Consider the following 20,307-nt stretch of genomic DNA (forward strand, 5'->3'; position numbering starts at 1 on the left):
TCTGGACCCGCTTGCCCTTGAACTACACCCAGCGCTAATAAAGGAAGTTTGAGTGCAAAGGTCATGTATTTGCATGAAATTCACATTGCTGCGCCCTCTTCAGGTGCACTCAGGAGCAGACACCAGAGCAACCATTGAACAGGCAGTTCCCTGACGTGCCTTTGAGGGAATTTCCTCCTCTTACGTCCTTGAAAGGCCTCAGCGCAACTCAGCCAGTGGAGATTTGGCATGAGTCCCTTTGAGGCCTTCTGGAGCCACCATACCTTCACTAGAGTAAAGAAATCATTCCTGGAGGGAATTGATTACCTTCTCTCTAGTTGGAGCAGTGCCAGTGGGAGTCAATGAGTTCAAACAAAATTTTTTTTAATTTTGTCAGCTCATTCCAGCTTCGGGAGTGCTCTGCTGCGCCTCAGAAGGTCTGATTGGTTTGGGCCAGGGCACCCACAATCAATGTGCCCTTGCAGGTGCCGGTGACTAGGCAAAATCTGAGACTGGGGTCTCCAGCCTCAGGTGAGGGCCGGTGGGTGTTCTGCTCCTCCACATTTATGCAACCGAAGCAGGGCCCTAGGACTTTCCAGACCGTTGTGTATAAAATATTACGATAGTAAAATACTGTGGATGCTGGAAATCCGAAATAACAACAGAAAATGCTGGAAAAACTCAGCAGGCCAGGCAACATCCGTGGAGAGAGAAACAGAGTTAACGTTTCAGGTCGAAGACCCTTCGTCAGAACTGAGAAAAAAGCAGGAAATGAAACAGATTAAAAGGCCAGTTTGGGGGCTGGGAAATGGGGGAGGGGATGAAAGAACAAAAGGGAAGGTCTGGGAGGTGAAGAGACATTAAGAGATATTCAAGGCGAGACGAGATGGTAATAGGACAGGTAAAGAGACAAAAGATGGTTCTAGATGAAGTGTGAAATGCGCTGGCAGAATGAGAGACAGTTGCCATGTGGGAGAGAAAAAAAAAGGAAAAGGCACAAACCAAAAGTGTGGATAAAAAATATATAAAAATATGATAGGGGCCGAGGTTATGATCTGAAATTGTTGAACTCGATATTGAGTCCGGAAGGCTGTAAAGCTTGTTGAGTTAGCCTGAGAACCTCTTCGTCAAGGAGTTAACAGAAATATGCGTTTAACGCCTAAGGGGTTAAAAGCGGGGGTGGGGGGGCGGGGTTGATACAGTACAGGAGTTCTTTCGGTGGAACTGTTTAGACAAATGAGTTCTGACAAAAGCAAGGCCTGCCTAAGGGCAAATGAAGAATCGAGCAGCAGGAAATGAAGAGGGCCTGGGTTTCTCCATGTCACAACTAGAACTTTGTTGTTTAATTATTGAATTAGATCAGAAGCCCGTTTTATGAAAGGTAATGAACTAATTACAGACTTTCTCGTTCTTTGCAGATAATGACAGCAAATGAGGTTATTATTTGCCGCATGTCATCGCCCCTTTGTGAGAACATAGAAAAGGTGTAACTGCCAGATCATAAAGCAATAGGCTTGCTTCCCGGGACCACTGAAAAGCCTTTGATAGAGAACACTGTAAAATCCTCAAAACAGTAGCAATTGGTGGGATATATTACTCATGGACCAGACATGTTGTTTAAAAACGTAGATAACTCCTTAACGGCATTTGAACTCTTAGTAGTTCAGTACAAGTGGGCCAAAGAAATATGGACAGAGCAGCTGGTACCGTCAGTCGGTGACAAAGTAGTTGCATCATTTTCCGGGGTAATCTCTATGTCGAGTGTAAGTTACGATGTGGTGAAACAAACAGTTTGGTTTCACTTTAACCTCTTTGCAAAAGCAGAGAGGTATTGGCCGAGACATTTCGTGGCGCTGCGCCCGTCTTTCAGTCGCAAAGCGGACGCCTCATCATCCAATAGGATGGGCGGGGCACACGCACGGATTATTGTGAAGCTGGAAAAAGAGACGTCCTAGGCCCACATCTGAAACAGGTTTTGGACCCTTTGCATATGTAAATAGGGAGCATAAAGCCTGTTTGAGGCCCTCTATGTAAAATTGCGCTTCCCTGAATGCAGTCAGCGCCAGGAAAACGTGCTCTACATTCAGTCTAACCAGCAGTTCCTAAAGGGATTACTGCAGGTTGCCACCAAAAAAGTTAAGTTTAAAAAAAGACTTACCTGGATGTGCAGCCGAGAGGTGCAGGAGTGCCCCACCCGGCTCCGCTGTAGTGCTGAAGACTAATCCCAGCCCCCTCACGATTGCTTCACCCCTCCCCCTCCTGGTCACCCCCTTCCTCCCGATTGCTTCCCCCCTCCTCCCAGGACCTTCCTGCGGGCCAGCAGGCCAGCGCAAACCAATTTCTCGGATATTAAGTTTAGAGTGGTATGTTAATCACATGATCTAAACTATAAGGGACCAATATTTGAAATGCAAGACATGTGGAAACTGTGGTGAAGCGAAACTGTAACAACTTTTGATCAGTTGAGTGAATTCACCTTTTAGAAGCTGCTTCAGAAGACTCAAGGGGGGAAAAATTCGGTTGGTTTGCGCCTCCCATTAGCGCCTTATGGGGGCGCTAATGGGGCGCAAAGCAACTTGCGCAATGTTTGCGCCGCTCGCAAAATTGAACAGACATTTTGCGGCGGCGCTAAACACTACCGCCACGATCTCCTGCACCCGCAGAGCGTGACGTCAGTCGAGCGTGCAACGCCCCGGTAGCGCCCCGGACTGGATATTGAGTGGCGCTCCCTGCCTTACCACCTGCCGCTAGCAACAACTGGTTGAATGGAGCGTTTTGTAGTCGGGAAGGGATTGGAGGAGCGCTATTTAAAGGCAATCGTTTCCTGCCTTTTTTTTGTCGGCGACATTTTTGCACCACGCATTCTGAGTGAAAGAGAGAGACTTCTGGAGAAAGTCAACGCTGTGTTGAGGAGTTTTGGGTACTGAGCAGCATTTTGCAGGTTCATTTTGATTTGATCTTCCTTGCATCGATTTAGAAGAGACTATGGGGGCTGCATTCTGAGCTCTTTCCCTGTGTCTTTCCATTGTTCTTTCCAGCAGATTTGATGTACAGATCTCTCCAGGCCAAGATTCAAGGCTGCAATGAGTAGGGTGTGGATGGACAGTGAGATCGACCCTCCCCGTTAAGAACTGGCCGGCGCCAGTGTGTCTGTGTTCCATTGCTGACTGACATCACATGAGCTTCGCCAGCGCTCTGAGGTAGCGCCTCGCTCCTCGGCATTAGCACCTTAAGAGAGGTGTGTAGCACCTGATTTAGCGCTCCAATCACCTCCAGGGGCGATGGAAGCCAAGTTTGCAGTCGGAGGCGATAATTAGCGCCAGGCGCTAAACTTTGCACCCGGCTGATAATTGCGCCCCAAACGGGGTGATACCGAATTTCTCCCCCAAGACCATGTCAGTTCTATCTCCCGCACTTCTGCCCTCACCCCTGCCCCTCCCTCCCAAAACTCGATAGGGTTCCCCTTGTCCTCACCTTTCACCCCACCAGCCTCCACATTCAACAGATCATCCTCCGGCATTTCCGCTACCTCCAAAGTGATCCCACCACCAAACGTATCTTCCCCTCCCCGCCCCTTTCAGCATTCCGCAGGGACCGCTCCCTCCGAGACACCCTAGTCCACTCCTCTATCACCCCAAACAGCCCTTCCCCTTCACCTGGCACCTTCCCGTGCAAGCGGAGGAGATGTAACACCTGCCCCTATACCTCCCCCCTTCCCACTGTCCAGGGCCCCAAACACCCCTTCCAGGTGAAACAGTGATTTACTTGTACTTCTCGCAATCTAGTATACTGTATTCGCTGCTCACGATGCGGTCTCCTCTACATTGGGGAGTCCAAACGCAGATTGGGTGACCGCTTTGCGGAACACCTCCGTTCAGTCCGCAAGGGTGACCCCGAGCTTCCGGTCGCCTGTCATTTTAATTCACTGCTCCATTCCCACTCGGACCTCACCATCCTTGGCCACTTGTATTGTTCCACGGAAGCTCAACGTAAACTCGAGGAACAGCACCTCATCTTCCGATTAGGCACTCTGCAGCCTTCCGGACTCAATATCGAGTTCAACAATTTCAGATCATAACCTCGGCCCCTATTTCATTTTTTCTTGTAATTTTTCCACTCCTTTCCCCCCCCCCCCCCCCATTTCCTTTTGTTTCTCTCTCACACCTGGCAGCTATCTCTTGCCCTGCCAGTACACTTTACACCTAATCTCAGCCTATTACCATCTCGTCTAGCTTCTAATACCTTTTATTGTCTCTTTTACTTCTTTTGTTTCTTTTATTCTTTTGTCCGATCGCAGCCCTGCCTCCGATCTATCTTCTTTTCTTTCCAGTTTTGAAGAAGGGTTCGACCCGAAACATCAACTCAAATTTCTCTCCACGGATGTTGCCTGACCTGCTGAGTTTTTCCAGCATTTTCTGTTGTTATTCAGGATATCACAATCCTAACTTAGATGGCCGGATGAGCAGTGCATTATGGGAACTCCCCATGGGAAATGGCCAGAGGGTTGGAGGGCTGCCTTCTGACATTGGTCTGGTGGCAGGCGATTTACCAAACTGGATGGTTGGCCACAGCACCTAGTTTGGCAAGTCAAATGCCAGCCCAGTCCTACTCTTGTGAGAAGGATGACTGCAGGGAAGTTGTAAGTGTAAATGTAAGTCAAGATCTGGAATATATTGAGGGTGGTACCATTCTTGCTGAATCGCTGGATGCTGTCATTGTAAGCACCCAGGAGCTAGGTGACGATGGAAAGAAGCTTCCCACAGAGTACAGAAGGATGAAGAGAGGTCGAAGGGAGTGAGCATTAATGGTGTGACGGTGGAAGTTAACATACCTTGTGCTCCAGAACGAGCTGCACCTCTAGCCAAGCTGTTCCAGTACAGCTATAACATTGGCATCTATCCAACAATGTGGAAAACTGCCCAGGTATGTCCTGTCCACAAAAAGCAGGACAAATCCAATCCGGCCAATTACCGCCCCATCAGTCTACTCTCAATCATCAGCAAAGTGATGGAAGGTGTCGTCAACAGTGCTATCAAGCGGCACTTGCTCACCAATAACCTGCTCACCAATGCCCAGTTTGGGTTCCGCCAGGACCACTCAGCTCCAGACCTCACTACAGCCTTGGTCCAAACATGGACAAAAGAAGCTGAATTCCAGAGGTGAGGTGAGAGTGACTGCCCTTGACATCAAGGTAGCATTTTACCAAGTGTGGCATCAAGGAGCAGTAGTAAAACTAAAGTCAATGGGAATCGGGGGAAAAACTCTCCACTGGCTGGAGTCATACCAAGCACAAAGGAAGATGGTTGTGGTGGTTTGAGGTTTACTATCACAGCCCCAGGACATCACTGCAGGAGTTCCTCAGGGCAGTGTCCTAGGCCCAACCATCTTCAGCTGCTTCATCAATGACCTTCCCTCCATCCTAAGGTCAGAAGTGGGGATGTTCGCTGATGATTGCACAGTGTTCAGTGCCATTCGCAACTCCTCAGGTAATGAAACAGTCCATGCCCACATGCCTGGACGACATTCAGGCTTGGGCTGATAAGTGGCAGGTAACATTCATGACACACAAGTGCCAGGCAATGACTATCTCAAACAAATGAGCGTCTAACCACTGTCCCTTGACATTCAATGGCATTACCATTGGCGAATCCCCCACCATCAATATCCTGGGGGTCACATTGACCAGAAACTTAACTGGACCAGCCACATAAATACTGTGACTACAAGAGCAGGTCAGAGGCTAGGTATTCTGCGGCGAGTGTCTCACCTCCTGACTCCCCAAAGCCTTTCCACCATCTACAAGGCACAAGTCAGGAGTGTGATGGAATACTCTCCACTTGCCTGGATGAGTGCAGCACCAACAACACTCAAGAAGCTTGACACCATCCAGGACAAAGCAGCCCACTTGATTGGCACCCCATCCACCACCTTAAACATTCACTCCCTCCACCACCGGCGTACCGTGGCTGCAGTGTGTACCATCTACAAGATGCACTGCAGCATCCCGCCAAGGCTTCTTCGGCAGCACCTCCCAAACCTACAACCTCTACCACCTAGAAGGACAAGGGCAGCATGCACATGGGAATGCCACCACCTCCAATTTCCCCTCTGAGTCACACACCATCCTGACTTGGAAATATATCGCCGTTCCTTCATCATCACAGGGTCAAAATCCTAGAACTCCCTCCCTAACAGCACTGTGGGAGTACCTTCACCACACGGACTGCAGTGGTTCAAGAAGGCGGCTCACCACCACCTTCTCAAGGGCAACTAGGGATGGGCAATAAATGCTGGCCTTGCCAGCGACGCCCACATCCCATGAATGAATTTTTAAAAACCTGGAAGGTTGTATTCCTGGCAGGATGTAAGAAAGCGGTGAAAAGGAATATTATGTTAGCCAGAAATAATTCTGACAGACTATTTAAGCCAATCACGAGATGCCAATCACAGGATGTAATAAAGAAAATAGTGTCCATCAACACTTTTCTTCGGTGCCGAGAGCTGGATACTCAAAAATGTGCCTAAGCAGAGGCTGAACGTTTTTCGAAGAAGCTGTGCAAGGAGGAAATTGGTATCAGCTGGGATGGCAGAGTGACCAACATTGATGAAGTAATGAAAATGTGGCTTCCATGTAGTAACCGAATATATGGGCAGGAAGAATATGAAGGTCAGCCCATGCGTGCCATATGGCTTAAGACTGATGCCCTCAGAAAGCTCACAGACTGGAAAAAGCCAATGGATGTTGGATAGTTGAGGGAAAGTATGATGATGCGAGTGCTACCACTGAGCCAAGCTGACATTTTTTATTTTCATGAGTGAGCTCTAAACTTCCAAGTACACATAAAAACATACTTCAGGAAAGGACATTCAATAGCCGATACATAATATTCAAGTCATTTTGTTGGTTACAAAAGTTATTTTATGACTTTTTCTCTGGACTGAAATGCTGCAGTAAACTGCAGTGGAGCTTGAAGCTTTTGACTCGGAGCTCCGACTCTAAATTCTGGCTTGACATCCAGCGGGATACTTACGTCCGGTGGGTGTAGGTGGCCTCCCCTCGTCGTACGGGTTGTGGGAGACCATTAAAACCCTCCCTCAGTATAGAACTAACCACCCATCAGCTGGTAGAATGACTGTTGCAGTCATGGAAGGAGCAATTATGTTGCAGCCTGGCAGACTGTCAATCAGCCTAAGAATCCTTCCGCTGCTTCGCACTGTTTGCCAAGGAAGGGCAGGGAGCACTCCCAGTGTCTTGTAACATTCATCCCTCAAACAACACCACCCAAAACACTTAACTGGTCCTTTATCTCATTTGCAGTTTGTGGGATCTTGGCTGTATGCAAATTGGCTGCTGCTGGTAACGAAAGCAACACTTAAAAACGTAATCCACTGGCTGTGACGCACTTTGAGGACATGAATTATATATTATAAATAAATGCAAGTTCTTTCATTCTTCAAATCATCCATTGAGAAACTATGGCCTAGAAATTGGGTATAGCCCCGCTTGAGGCGTTAGTGCTGGCGATGCGCAAAGTTTATAGCCAGACGAAACTTATCGCCGCCTGGCGCGATATTGGGTTGCATCGCCCCCAAAGGGGATTGAGGCGCTAAATCAGCCGTTGCACGGTGCTCTTAAGGCGCAAAAGGTCAGGCGCTACTCAATATCGACGTGGACGGGTGCAGCGCAGGTGAACTCAATTACGGGAAAGCACGAGACCTGCAGGCGCCGGCCGGCTCTTAAAGGGGTGGGTCAGTCAGCCTGAGCTTCAACACCCAATGCCCTGTAGGCCTCAGATTCGGCGCTCGCCCTTGTCTGGCGGTACAAACTTGTTCATCATGGAGAAGGTTCGGCAGAGAGCAGAGCGCTTCAGCACTGAGGCTCTGGACCACTTGGTGGCTGCAGTTGAACACCGTCGAGAGGTCCTGTATCCGGATAATGGCAAGAGGCCGAATCAGAAGGCTTATCGACGATCTTGGAGGGAGGTTGCTGTGAGGGTCAACTCCAGCAGCATGGCGACCAGAACCCCTGTTCAGTGCAGGAAGAAATTCAACGACCTCACACGGATCGTTAGGGTGAGTGATGGTTTACCAAACTTGTGCTTCCCTCCACCTGCAGCTGACTTCGGGCACCTGCTGCAATGATGCGCCAATGGCCATCTGTCAGTATGCACCCATGGCCCTTTCTGGGCACACACATGGACAGATGTCTCAAGGCCTCATGTAAGGGCTCTTGCACCATGGGGGGCATGCGATGCGGTCTCAAGGCCTCATGTAAGGGCTCTTGCACCATGGGGGGCATGCGATGCAGTCTCAAGGCCTCATGTAAGGGCTCTTGCACCATGGGGGGCATGCGATGCGGTCTCAAGGCCTCATGTAAGGGCTCTTGCACCATGGGGGGCATGCGATGCGGTCTCAAGGCCTCATGTAAGGGCTCTTGCACCATGGGGGGCATGCGATGCGGTCTCAAGGCCTCATGTAAGGGCTCTTGCACCATGGGGGGCATGCGATGAGGTCTCAAGGCATCGTGTGACAGAACCTCCCCTTCTTTCCCCTGCAGTCCAAGCTGGCGATGATTCGAAAGGAGCAGCGTCGAACCGGTGGCGGACCTGCACAAGTGGTCACTCTCACGGATCTGGAGGAGAGTGTGCACCAGATTCTTGGAGGACGTCTGTCTGGTCCTGTGACCACTGCATCTGCCGACCCCATTACCGACAGCGAGGGTAAGACTCTCACCTTTTTCACCTGTTGCCTTCCACTTGGTCCCCCCGCCAGCATGCATCCTCAGGGTGCAGCCATGTCAGAGCCTTGCCGCAATCTGGCATGCCTTTCAACAAAGCTGTCCTTTTGCTAAAGCCACTCTTCCACCTCCCACTTTCAGATGAAGCAGCACCAACTCGGGCTCAACGCGCTGAAGCTGCCAGTGCCAGTGCCACCGGAGGCGAGGACCAGGAGGAATCCGGACCAGCCGTTGCAGAATCCGGGGAGCTGACACATCTGCAGACTGGGGAGGGGGGGTGGCTCTGAGGATGAACCAGTTGCCGGACCAAGCGGCATGCAGCAACGCACGGGGGATAGGCAAGTTTGGCCACCGTCTCCCCGCAGGGCAAGGCAGGTCGTCATGACTGCTGCACAGAGTGCAGATGAGGTCCGTCGCCTGGCTGAGATGAGCAAACAGGCCCGGGTCAGACACACGGAGCTGATGGCTGCAGTGGAGAAGATGCCTGAGTCAATAGATTCATTGGCTAGGAGTATGTTGGACTTCGGGGCAACAATGGAGAGGACTCTGCAAGGCTTTGGGGCAACAATGGAGAGGACTCTCCAGGTGTTCAGGGAAACAATGGACAGGTCTATCCAGGGCTTCGGGGCCACAATGGACAGGACTATCCAGGGCTTCAGCCCAACAATGGAGAGGACTGTCCACGGCTTTGAATCGGCAATGGAAAGGACTGTTCAGGGCTTCGGACAATCCCTGGAAAGGTCTGTGCAGGGCTTGTCCGAGGCAGTGGAGCGGTCGGCACCTGCCTTGTCCGAAGCCATGGGAAGAACTGTCCTGGCCTTCTCCGAAGCACTGGCACCTGGCACACAGGTCCTCACTGTTGCCACGCAGTCACTTGCTGGGCTCCTCCACACCCAGATTGACGCAACGCGATCTCTCACTGCAACCACCCTTTCTGCATCAGATAGGATCACCCCGGGCCCTTCCACTCCCGTACAAGGCCAGGAATCAGTGGAGCATGCGATTGTGGCGGATGAGCTGAGCCGCTCCCCTCAGATAGCCAGTGTGTCGTCCGACCATGGTGCAGGTGTCCTCTCTCGGCAGGAGACCATTGCACATGCCAGCGCTGGGACGCCTGCATTGCAGCTGCCACCACCTGCAGGCCACACTGCTTCCAGCCATGGTCACAGCAAGCATCCTGCGTCCGCACCCTCCAAGCCCAGAGGTCGGCCAGCCCGTCCCTCAGGGGCTTCTGCGCTTCCAGACAGTCAGCAAGCGTCCCCCAGCCTTGAGCCCGCCACTGGGGTTCAATTACGTAGGAGCAGCAGGGAGGGAAGGGGCCGGGCGCGAAAGAGAAGTCGTTCTCCCTCAAGAGGCCAGTTGTAGAGGGAGGTGCTGAGACGTTTGTTTGTCCAAATTCAAGGACATCCTCACCTGCTGTTATATTTGCAGAAGGTTTGTTGGCCTAGAAATTCACTGACGCCACTTTTGGGGCGCTAAAGTGGGGCGTCCGCTAAAGTTTGCGTCCGCCGCCAAATCTAGGCCACTTCTCCGATATTCATTAGCTTCGCCCTACTAGTTCGGGCGAGCGCTAAAACTGCTGTTGGACGCCTCTCTTTGGGCGCTAAGCCGGAGGTGGTGATCTATAGCGCCGAGGCCGGGCGCAGCGCAGGTGCGGCCATCTCGTGACTGACAGCAGACACCCTGGCGCCGGCCAGCTCTTAAGGGGGAAGGGTCGACTGTGTCTGCTGCCACGCCCTGGATAGTGGAGCCCTCCAGCTAGGCCTGAACACTGCTGCTGGACCCAAATAGCGCCTGAAGGCATGGAGAAGGCCTGTGAACGTGCGCAGCGCTTCTCAGAGCTGAGTGTGCTGCTTGCTGCTGTGGAGAAGAGGCGCCATGTTTTGTACCCGGACAATGGCAAGAAGGCGACGGTCCGCGTCTACAGGAGAGCCTGGAGGCATGTCGCCAGCAAGCTGTCAGCCAACAGCGAGGCCCCCAGGAGCGGTGTTCAATGCCGCAAAAAGTTAAATGACCTCACACGCATTGTCAGGGTGAGTACCCTTTCCAATGACCTCCTCATCCTTGCATGTGCACCTCACATTATGGGCAAAGGGACCTGAAAGCTCTAATGGCCAGCCTTCATCCAGCAGCTATGGCACAGGCATGAGCATCAATTGCACATTCTGCACTGAACACACTGGCCAAGCTATTCCACCGTGGGAGGCAGTGCACAGCAGATCATGGCGACACACTGGCCAGGCTATTCCACCATGGGAGGCAGTGCACAGCAGATCATGGCGACACACTGGCCAGGCTATTCCACCATGGGAGGCAGTGCACAGCAGATCATGGCGACACACTGGCCAGGCTATTCCACCATGGGAGGCAGTGCACAGCAGATCATGGCGACACACTGGCCAGGCTATTCCACCATGGGAGGCAGTGCACACCAGATCATGGCGACACACTGGCCAGGCTATTCCACCATGGGAGGCAGTGCACACAAGATCACGGCGACACACTGTACTTAGAGGCCGTCCTTTCTCTTGCAGGCCAAGCTGGCGAATAATCGCAAGAGCCGGACTGTGACCGGGGGAGGACGACCCCATATCCAGCCACTCACCGACCTGCAACATCGCGTGGAGCGCCTCATGGGTCGCCGGGTGATTGGGCCCGTTGCATGTGGAGATGCCGACCCTGTTCTGGGAAGCAATGGTAAGGACATCACCTTTTGCACCTCTCTCGTCCCACTTGCGCATCAGATCTACATCCTTTGCCACTGTCCGACCAATGCGCTGAATGCCACCACTCATGCATCCCGCACTGACGCCCTCTCCTCACTCTAAAGCTACTCTTGTGCCTTCCTGCTTTCAGATGGTCAAGAGGAGGTCCCTCAACTTGCCAGTGACAGACCCTCCGAGGAGGAGCAGGAGGAGGAGCAAGAGGAAGGCGGCCCATCAGGGGAACCCTCAGCCGCGGCCACCCAGGCCAATGTAGGGGACACGTCTTCCGTGGAGGGCAGCGTGGCGGAAGTGTCGAAGGGGAGGGGAGCTCCTGGGACCTGCGTGCTGCAGAAAGGCGGGAGGGGGGTGGAAGCTCGGCGGCCTTCTCCCCAGAGGGAGAGTCCAGCCTCCAGTCAGGAGATGCTCTTCGCCGAGGAGATGGAACGCCTCGAAGACTTGTCCGCGGACTCGGAGCGCCAGCACACGGAGCTCATGGTGGCAGTGGCACGGTTGCCTGAGTCCATCGATTCCCTCTCTCGGAGTGTGGCTGAGTTCGGGCCCTTAGAGGCCACCAGTCGGGCGGAATACCGGGCAGATCTTTCAGCGACTGGCCAGGTGATTAGTGGTGCCGTCCAGTCACTGGCTGCTCTGCTGCGGTCAGTGAACAGGTCAACACGGGCACTCACTGCTGCCACACTCGCTGTGTCAGCCAGGCATCACCAGGGCACCCGGCGCGCTGCAGCAGCACATCGGTCTGTCCCTCGGCAGATTGGTGCGCATGCTGCAGTGCTGGCCCGGGCGAGTGCCAGTGTCTCAGGCGACCAGCGAGCGCCTGCCATCCGCCAGCTTGCCGCCATTTCTCCAGCCGCCACTGCCACTCCCCCAGTGGAGCTGCCAGGAGCTGCTGCAGCGACTGATGCTGGCCAGCCACAGCTGCAGCAATCAACAGCCGGCCGCTCGACGCCCAGACCTCGACTAGGCCGACCCCCAAGGGCATCTGCCGTCACGACATGTGCCCCTCAGGAGCCTGCCCCCAGCCTTGCAGCAGGCAATGGCCTTACTTTGAGGCGGAGCAGCAGGGCGGGCAGGGGCCACCCAAAGATGGCCAAGGCATCGCCCTAGCGGGCCAAATAGTCGAATGTGTGGCCATTTGTGTTTGTTTCTTGAGGCCGAGAATTGGATGTTTGTTTTTTGAAGGCCGATGATGTGATGTTTGTTTTGGACGAAGGCCGAGAATGACGGCCATTTTAGTTGCCCTATTTTGTTAATCCTCCCCAGGTTGTGGGAGCGAGTAATGTGTTTGAGTATTTTTTGGGGGTTTCCTCTGTTTTTGGTTTTCATGTGGGAAGGGCCCAGAGTTTGTACAATAAAGCATTTTATTTATTCACATTGTCCATGTTTGATCTTTGAAATGTTTGTTGCCTTAACCGGCTGAGGGCTTGCGGAGCGGCTGCAATCATGTTCTATCATTGGCACAAGCCATTCCCTGACAGGGGGCCTAGAAGTGACGTTCAATAAGCCGACGATGGGCGGCCCTTGGACCTTGTGCGTCCCTCCTGGGCTGGTACTCCTTGTCCTCGTCGTCCTCATGCTCCTCCTGCTCCTCCTCCTTAGGTGGTGGTCCAACGTGAGGTGGCAGTGCCTGAGTCCTGCGGATAGCCAGGTTGTGCAGCATGCAGCAAACGACGACGAATTGGGAGACTCGATCCTGCGAATACTGGAGGGCTCCCCCGGAGCGGTCGAGACAGCGGAACCGTTGCTTGAGCACGCCGATTGTTTGTTCTATGAGGTTCCTCGTCGCTTGATGGCTCTCGTTGTATGCCTCTTCAGCAGGGGTCGTGGGCGCGCGGAGCGGGGTCATGAGCCAGGTACACAAAGGATAGCCTTTGTCCCCGATAAGCCATCCTCTTGGGGGTGGCTGTGCCTGGAACATGTCAGCCACAGTTGTCTGTCGCAGGATAAAGGCATCGTGGCTGCTGCCTGGAAAGCGGGCATTGACAGCTAGGATGCGCTGCCTGTGGTCACACACCAGCTGTACATTGAGGGAATGGTAGCCCTTCCGGTTGCGGTAATCCTCGGCATGCTCAAGAGGTGCCCGCAAAGCCACATGCGTGCAGTCAATGGCGCCCTGCACCATGGGGAAGCCCGCTATTCTTGCAAACCCCACTGCACGCTGCTGCTGCTTGTCCAGGGTCATGGGGAAGGAGATGAATTGATGTCTCCTTCTGAAAAGGGCTTCGGTCACCTGGCGGATGCAGCAATGCACGGCGAACTGGGAGATGTTAGCGATGTCCCCAGTAGCGGATTGGAAGGAGCCGGAGGCATAGAAGTTGAGAGCCACCGTCACCTTCACTGCCACCGACAGAGACGTCCTGCGCATCAGCTGTGGCTGCAGATCTCTCTGAAGCAGCCAGCAGATGTCTGCAACCACCTCCCTTTGGAATTGCAGCCTCCTAACACACATCGCGGCAGACATGGTCAGATAGGAGGTCTGCTGGCGGTATACCCTGCGTGGGTAAGGCCTCAGTTGGCGACGCCTGTTGCCCCCTCTGCGTCTAGCCAGGGCTGCCACTCTCTCACGGCGTCTGTAAACCCTTCTGGCATAAGGCTGAAATTCAGCGTTGCCACCCAATGCAGCCCCCATTATATGCTGGCAAACACTGAGCTCTGAATGAAGGCTAAGATAATTGGTAAGCTCTGGCCTGAGCCAAAAATACCTGTCCAAGTGTTGGTCCAAACCAGTAAACTCTCCTCCTTGGTCTCTGTCCAAAAAACCGTTGCACAAGAGTGAATGCTGCAAAATGGCTGGCCTTTATACTGCTGGGTAAGTGCCCTTTAATTAGCGCTCCCCCCGGCCCGGCTGGCCTGTGTACCGTTCCACTTCACAGTCGCTCGGGACGCCCGGCGCACAATGGGCCGGCGCGAGTGAAGTTCCGGTTTGGGGCGCACAAAGGGCATTGCACTATTATATGATGTCATGATCTGCGCGCGCAGCAGGGCGTGCGCTAAGACTTTGCGCCGGCGCTAAATGTGTCCTGAAGTTGGGGAGAGGCGCAGATCGCGCTGCGCCCGGGCGATAAGCGCCTAGCGCTCGAGATCTACTCCCCCTAAGGCGCTAGCGGCTGGCGCGCCCAACTGAATTTCTAGGCCGTTGAGTTTTGTGGCTTTGCCGAGCAGTTCACAGTTTTTTTGAACGTTATGGTTTCTGCTCACATTACGTTGTTTAGCTGTAATGAAAGACTTTTGTGTCAATAAACAGAAGTTTCAATGTTGCATGGTGCATGTGACTACTTTCAGTGATGCTGGCATTCAGAGGCCCTCAAACATCCAAAGTGCGCATGAGTTAAGACTCTCATCATTCCGCCACAGGGGTGTCGACAGGAGTCCAGAGGAGCCTCTGACGTATGGACCTTCCACTTTCAGCAGCCCTTCCATCTTCCTCCTCCTCCTCCTCCTCCTCCGCCTGCTCTTCCTCCTCCTCCTCCTGCTCCTCCTCATACTCCTCCTCCTCCGCCTGCTTGTGCAGGGTCCGAGGGAAGGTAATGAATTGACGCGGTCGCCTATAAAGGGCATCAGTCACTTGCCGGATGCAACAGCGGACTGCAGCCTGAACGACAGTCGCATTGTCCCCAATGGCTGACTGAAAGGATCCGTTGGCATAAAAATGGAGGCCATCAGTCAGTTTAGCCATCACGGACAGAGAGGTTCTGCAGCGTTCACGCGGCTGCAGATCCTGACCAAGCAGGTGGCACAGATCAGTAACAATGTCCCTCCAGATTCGGAGCCTTCGCAAACACTGCTCCTCCGACATGTCAAGGCTTGTCACCTGCTGCCTAAAGACCCTCGCAGCATCCCGTCGGATTGGCCGACTTCCATTGCCCCTCCTCATTCTGGCCAATCCCAGCCCTCTCTCCCGCCGTCTCTCTGCCCCTTCACAGTGTTGGGCGATGAGGCCGTCGCCCTCCAAACAAGCTCCCATTCCGATGCCAGTTGGTCAAAAGGCTTTTAGGCGTAGTGCTGCAAGTGCTTCGGACAGGGTTGAAGGTCCCAAGTACTGTAAAACTAAATTCCCAGAACTCTGCTCCACATTAGCTCGCCAACTCTCTCTAACAGCGATCGCAATGAGCAGGCCAAGTGGCAGAAGATTCTGCACTTGAGCTGTCCCCTTTAAATAGCGCCGCCCTACTCCGAGAAGGGCCTGTTAGCCCTCCCTCGAACTGTCACTAATAGCGCTGGGCGCTAAGGCTCCGGGCGCCACCCAATATGCACTCAGGCGCTCCTAAAAGGCGTTGCACACTGAAATGATGTCATGAGCTGCTTGCGCTCACGGGCGCGCGCAAACACTTAGCGCAGGCGCTAAATGTATAGTCAATATCTGAGTTGGCGCTATCTTCATAGCGTTCGCCCCAACATAGGGCTTCGCCCCAATTCTAGGTCTCTTTAGGCGCTCAGCGCCGGCGCTACCAACCCAATTTCTAGGCCTATGACTCTTCGTGCATGAAAAAAAATTGTATTTCTACTTGTAAATTTTAGGGGGGTCACACAAGTATTCTAATATATCCGGGAAGCACTTGAAAATTTAAAGACTCAGCACAGGGTCTTAGAATTGTCAAAAAATTGAAGATACGTTGAGAAGAAAAATGGAGAATTGCATTTTATTTAAGATTGAGCAGGTTTTATTATGTACTGTGGAACATGAGATCCATACTGTGAAAGACGGCAATTTTTAGATCAGAAGTATATCTAAAGTTGACATATTCAGGAGTTCCATACCAAATTTTGATTCACCGGCGGCATAGATAAGCTTTTTGTAGTGCAATATAATTTGTACTGCAGCCAAGACTGATTTTACAAGCCAAATAGAACAAAAAACAGCGATACTTTGATGGAGGTGGGGTGGTGGCATAGCTCATTCAATGACTGCGTTTGCATTTATTTGCATTTCAGCTAACATCCTTTTACAACTTCCATTTCCTTCTTGCTTGGAGACAGGCACTTCTACAAAAAAAAAGTTGAAAGGACTATGGTCAGCTAGTATGAGAGCTTATTAAATTGGCACATTGGTGTTTTTGGTATTCTGGAAGGATCTAACTCCAATTCTGACCCGTTCTGCACGTCGACAACTTAGCTCTCTGAACAGAGCATTAATTGTTCTGCTAAAGAGGAAAAGGGGATCAGAATTCACTGGCCTACACGGGTGGTCCACATATTTCTTCAGGAAAGGGAAATTACATTGGTGCATATATTTTGCATTTAAGCTGATTAAAATGTGGTTGCAAATGCTGCGTCTCACTATTAGGAAGTGTGGTCATAGGCAATCATCCAGTCAAAACAGATCAAATATCTTCTTAAGACTGTTTTAGGTATCCCAGATGCACAGTGAGTTACTGAAGTGAGCTCCTAAAGTTTGGGAAGTGTTTGTGCCAACCACACTTAAGACAAAGGACCACAGTTGTTCAAGTCAAAATAAAATGTGGTGCATTACATGTATATATCTTGATTACACAGCAGTCCTGGAACATCTTAGACTTTCAAAGATGCGTCAGATATTTCAGGTAATTTGAAATTATGCAGTGAAGTCACAACACGCTGTTTAATGTTTTGTCCAATTAATGCATTCAAAAGTAAAAGTATACCCTAGAATTTGTTCTTGCCAGTATTAGTGAATACTTAACAACAGTTTACATTTCTAATGCACCTTTGATGTCGAAAAAACATCATCAGGGCACTTTACTGAAGGAAAAAATAAAAAGGAACAGACACCAACCACAGTGAGAGAGTTAGGAGAGATGAGCAAAAATATGTTTTTAAGAATGCTTTTAAAGGGGGAGAGAAGTTAAGCAGTGGAGGAGTTTAAGGAGAAAGTTCCAGCGAATACAGCCAACATGGCTGAAGGCTCCACCACAAATACTGGGATGAAGGGAGAGGAAAATGGGCAGAAGGCCAAAGGCAGAGGACTGAAGAATATAGGAGTATGCATAAGGCTGGAGGAGGTTGGTGAGGTAGGGTGAAGTGAGACCATGGAATGAGTTGAAGGTGAGAACATTTAAATTTAATACACTGGGAAACAGGAAGCCCATTGTAGATCTGCGAAGATGGGGGTAATGGGTGAGCTGGACCTTGGATAGGATATGGATGTCTGAATTTTGGAAAAGTTTGAGTTTATAGAGGGTTAAGAATGGGAGATCAATGATATTGAAATTGGAGAAACCAAGTCCAGAGGTGATAAAGGCATGGATAATGGTTTTGATGGCGGTGGAGGTGAGGTGGGGCAGAGGTCGGCAACCAGCCTTGGAGCTGAATAGAATCATAGAATGATACAACACAGAAGGAGGCCATTTAGCCTATCGTGCCTGTGCCGGCTCTTTGGTAGAGCGATCCAATTACCCTACTCTTTCCCCATAGCTCTGAAAATATTTTCCCTTCAAGTATTTATCCAATTCTCTTTTGAATGTTGCAATTAAATCTGCTTCCACCAACCTTTCAGGCAGTGCATTCCAGATCACAACTCGCTGTGTAAAAAAAATATTTCCGCATGTTGCCTCTGGTTCTTTTGTCAATCACCTGCAATCTGTGGCCTCTGAATACCGACCCTCCTGCCACTGGAAACAGTTTCTCCTTATTTACTCTATCAAAACCATTCATGATTTTGAACGCCTCTATCAAATCTCTTAATCTTCTCTGCTCTAAAGAGAACAACCCAGGATTTGGGATTTGAAACCCATCTTTGGATCAAACAAGATGCCAAAATTTTGCATGTCCTGATTCAAACTGAGTGAGTGGCTAAGGAGTAGAGATTATGGCGGGGGTTGAAAACGATGGCTTTGGTTTTTTGATGTTCAGTCGAAGGAAATATTGGCTCATCCACTGCTTAATGGCACTCAGGTAATCTAACAGCATAAAATTGGTCATGGGTCAAGGGAAGTGGCGGAGAACTAAAGTAGGGTGTCATCAATGTACGTATAGGTGCCTGCCACTGAGGAACAGTAAGTAGATAAGGAAGAGGAGAGGTCAAGGATTGAAACTTGAGGTACCTGGAGATGATTGTGCAGGAGAGAAAGAGAACTCAATGGTGCAGATGTGCTGGCTAGGTTGGGGCAGAGTGGGCAAGGGCAATGTCATGGAGCTGGGTGACAGAGGAGAGTCAATGGAGGAGGATGGCATTTTTACTGCGTTAGAAAGATCGAGGAGGACAAGGAGGGTTAACATGCCACAGTTACGATCAGAAAAGATATCAGTGACTTCGATCAAAGTGGTTTCTGTGTCCCTTACCTCAAAAACTGCCTTATCAGAATTTTCCCCTCATGCCACCTGCCCTGAATCCCCAAAGAATATACAGGCAGCACAAGTCATATCAGGGCCTCTTTGAGGAGCTCTGCATAAGACAAGTGTTGTGCACTGTCAGGTCCTGCAGGGTGAAAAGGCAAGAGCTAGTGAGTATCTCAACAAAGGAGAGTGCAGATGTGTGGAGCTTCTGCTTGTGTAGATGCTGAGAGGGAGAAGAAGCAAGAGGCAGTCAGGATAGGGAGGTGCTGCATTCAAAGCAGGTGTGTGGAGTGTGGTCAGGAAGGAGCCACGAGAGAAGTTGGTGATTGTGCAAAGGCTCATAAGTGAGTGGTGTTAGTGGCTGCTGTGAAGGAAGCAAGGAAATGATGAATGTGTGTTTGGAATGAGAATGAGAAGTGGTGTCGGGTGGCCTTGTGCTGGGTGGTGAAGGATGTGATAGAAGGGAAACAATTGTTGAGAGTGGTACAGGATAGGGGAAAGAACTATTGCCATGTGTTGTCAGAGTTGGAGAAATGAAGAGCAGTACTCACCCTTGCTACTCTTGAGATTTAGTTGAAGCGCTTCCTGCACTGGATCCAGGTCCTGGGAGTGATGCGCCTGGAGCTGACAATCTGTGCAATGTCTCTCCATTCCTAATGGAGATGATGTTTTGGGATCCCTCCTCATAATGACCTCTTCCAGCAGGACCTCCAGGGAGGCTTCAGAGAACCTGGAGAATTGCTTCCTTAACATCTCAGACATTCCTCTTCTCTGTGCAGCAAAATTTACCCAGGAGCCAAAAAGCAATGAAACCCGCTTTAGGTGGCATTCCACTTTAAATAGGTCTTTGGCTGACCCACCTGAAATTGCACTCCGAAAGTGGGCAGGTTTCCTGGCGGGTCAGTGAACTGGGTGAGAAGCCCACCAGTGAAATTCTAATAAGCCCAGGAGTTAAAATCAGGGCCATAGCTTCTGCTTCAACCACTAACCCTGGGCTAACAGAGCCTCACAACTCTCTGCAAGAAGAAATTTCTCCTGCCCTCTACTCTAAGGGCGTGAAATTCGGCTGCTTTGCGCCTGCCGTTAGCACCTCCATAGGGCGCTAACGGGGCGCAAATGGGATTTTTTTTTTTGCCCAGGTGTGGCGATATTAGCGCCCTGTGCTAAATTGGGCTGGGTTTTCGCGGAGGTGCTAAGAGTTAGCGCCCCGCTCCTATAGGTACCACCACACCCCGTTAGCACTACGTTGCAAAATTCGGCCGCGCCCCCTCACTTACCACCTGGCGTTAACAATGACAGCACCAGCCATCGAGCTGCAGTCGGGAGTCGGCTCCATGTGCACTATTTAAAGGCGCCATCTTGGGGAAACTTTTTTATCGGCCATAACTCTGCTGAGACATTGTCAGACAAGCTGCTGAACACATTGCTGCGATTTTAGCTCCAAGGGCTGTCATGAGTGTTAACAATTGCTGTATTTAACTCAGTGAATGTTTGTGAAAACTATTTATACACTTTAATGGGGGCTCTGATGGCAGTCGACTACCTGCTCCGTCGTGAATGTCGGAGGCTTTTTAGGAGGCGAGCACTGCAGGGACAAAGGCCTGGAGATATGCAAGGACA

Source organism: Somniosus microcephalus, chromosome 5 (assembly GCF_052327205.1).
Source record: "Somniosus microcephalus isolate GS21.2 chromosome 5, FLI_Smic_1.0, whole genome shotgun sequence".
Lineage (NCBI taxonomy): Eukaryota > Metazoa > Chordata > Chondrichthyes > Squaliformes > Somniosidae > Somniosus > Somniosus microcephalus.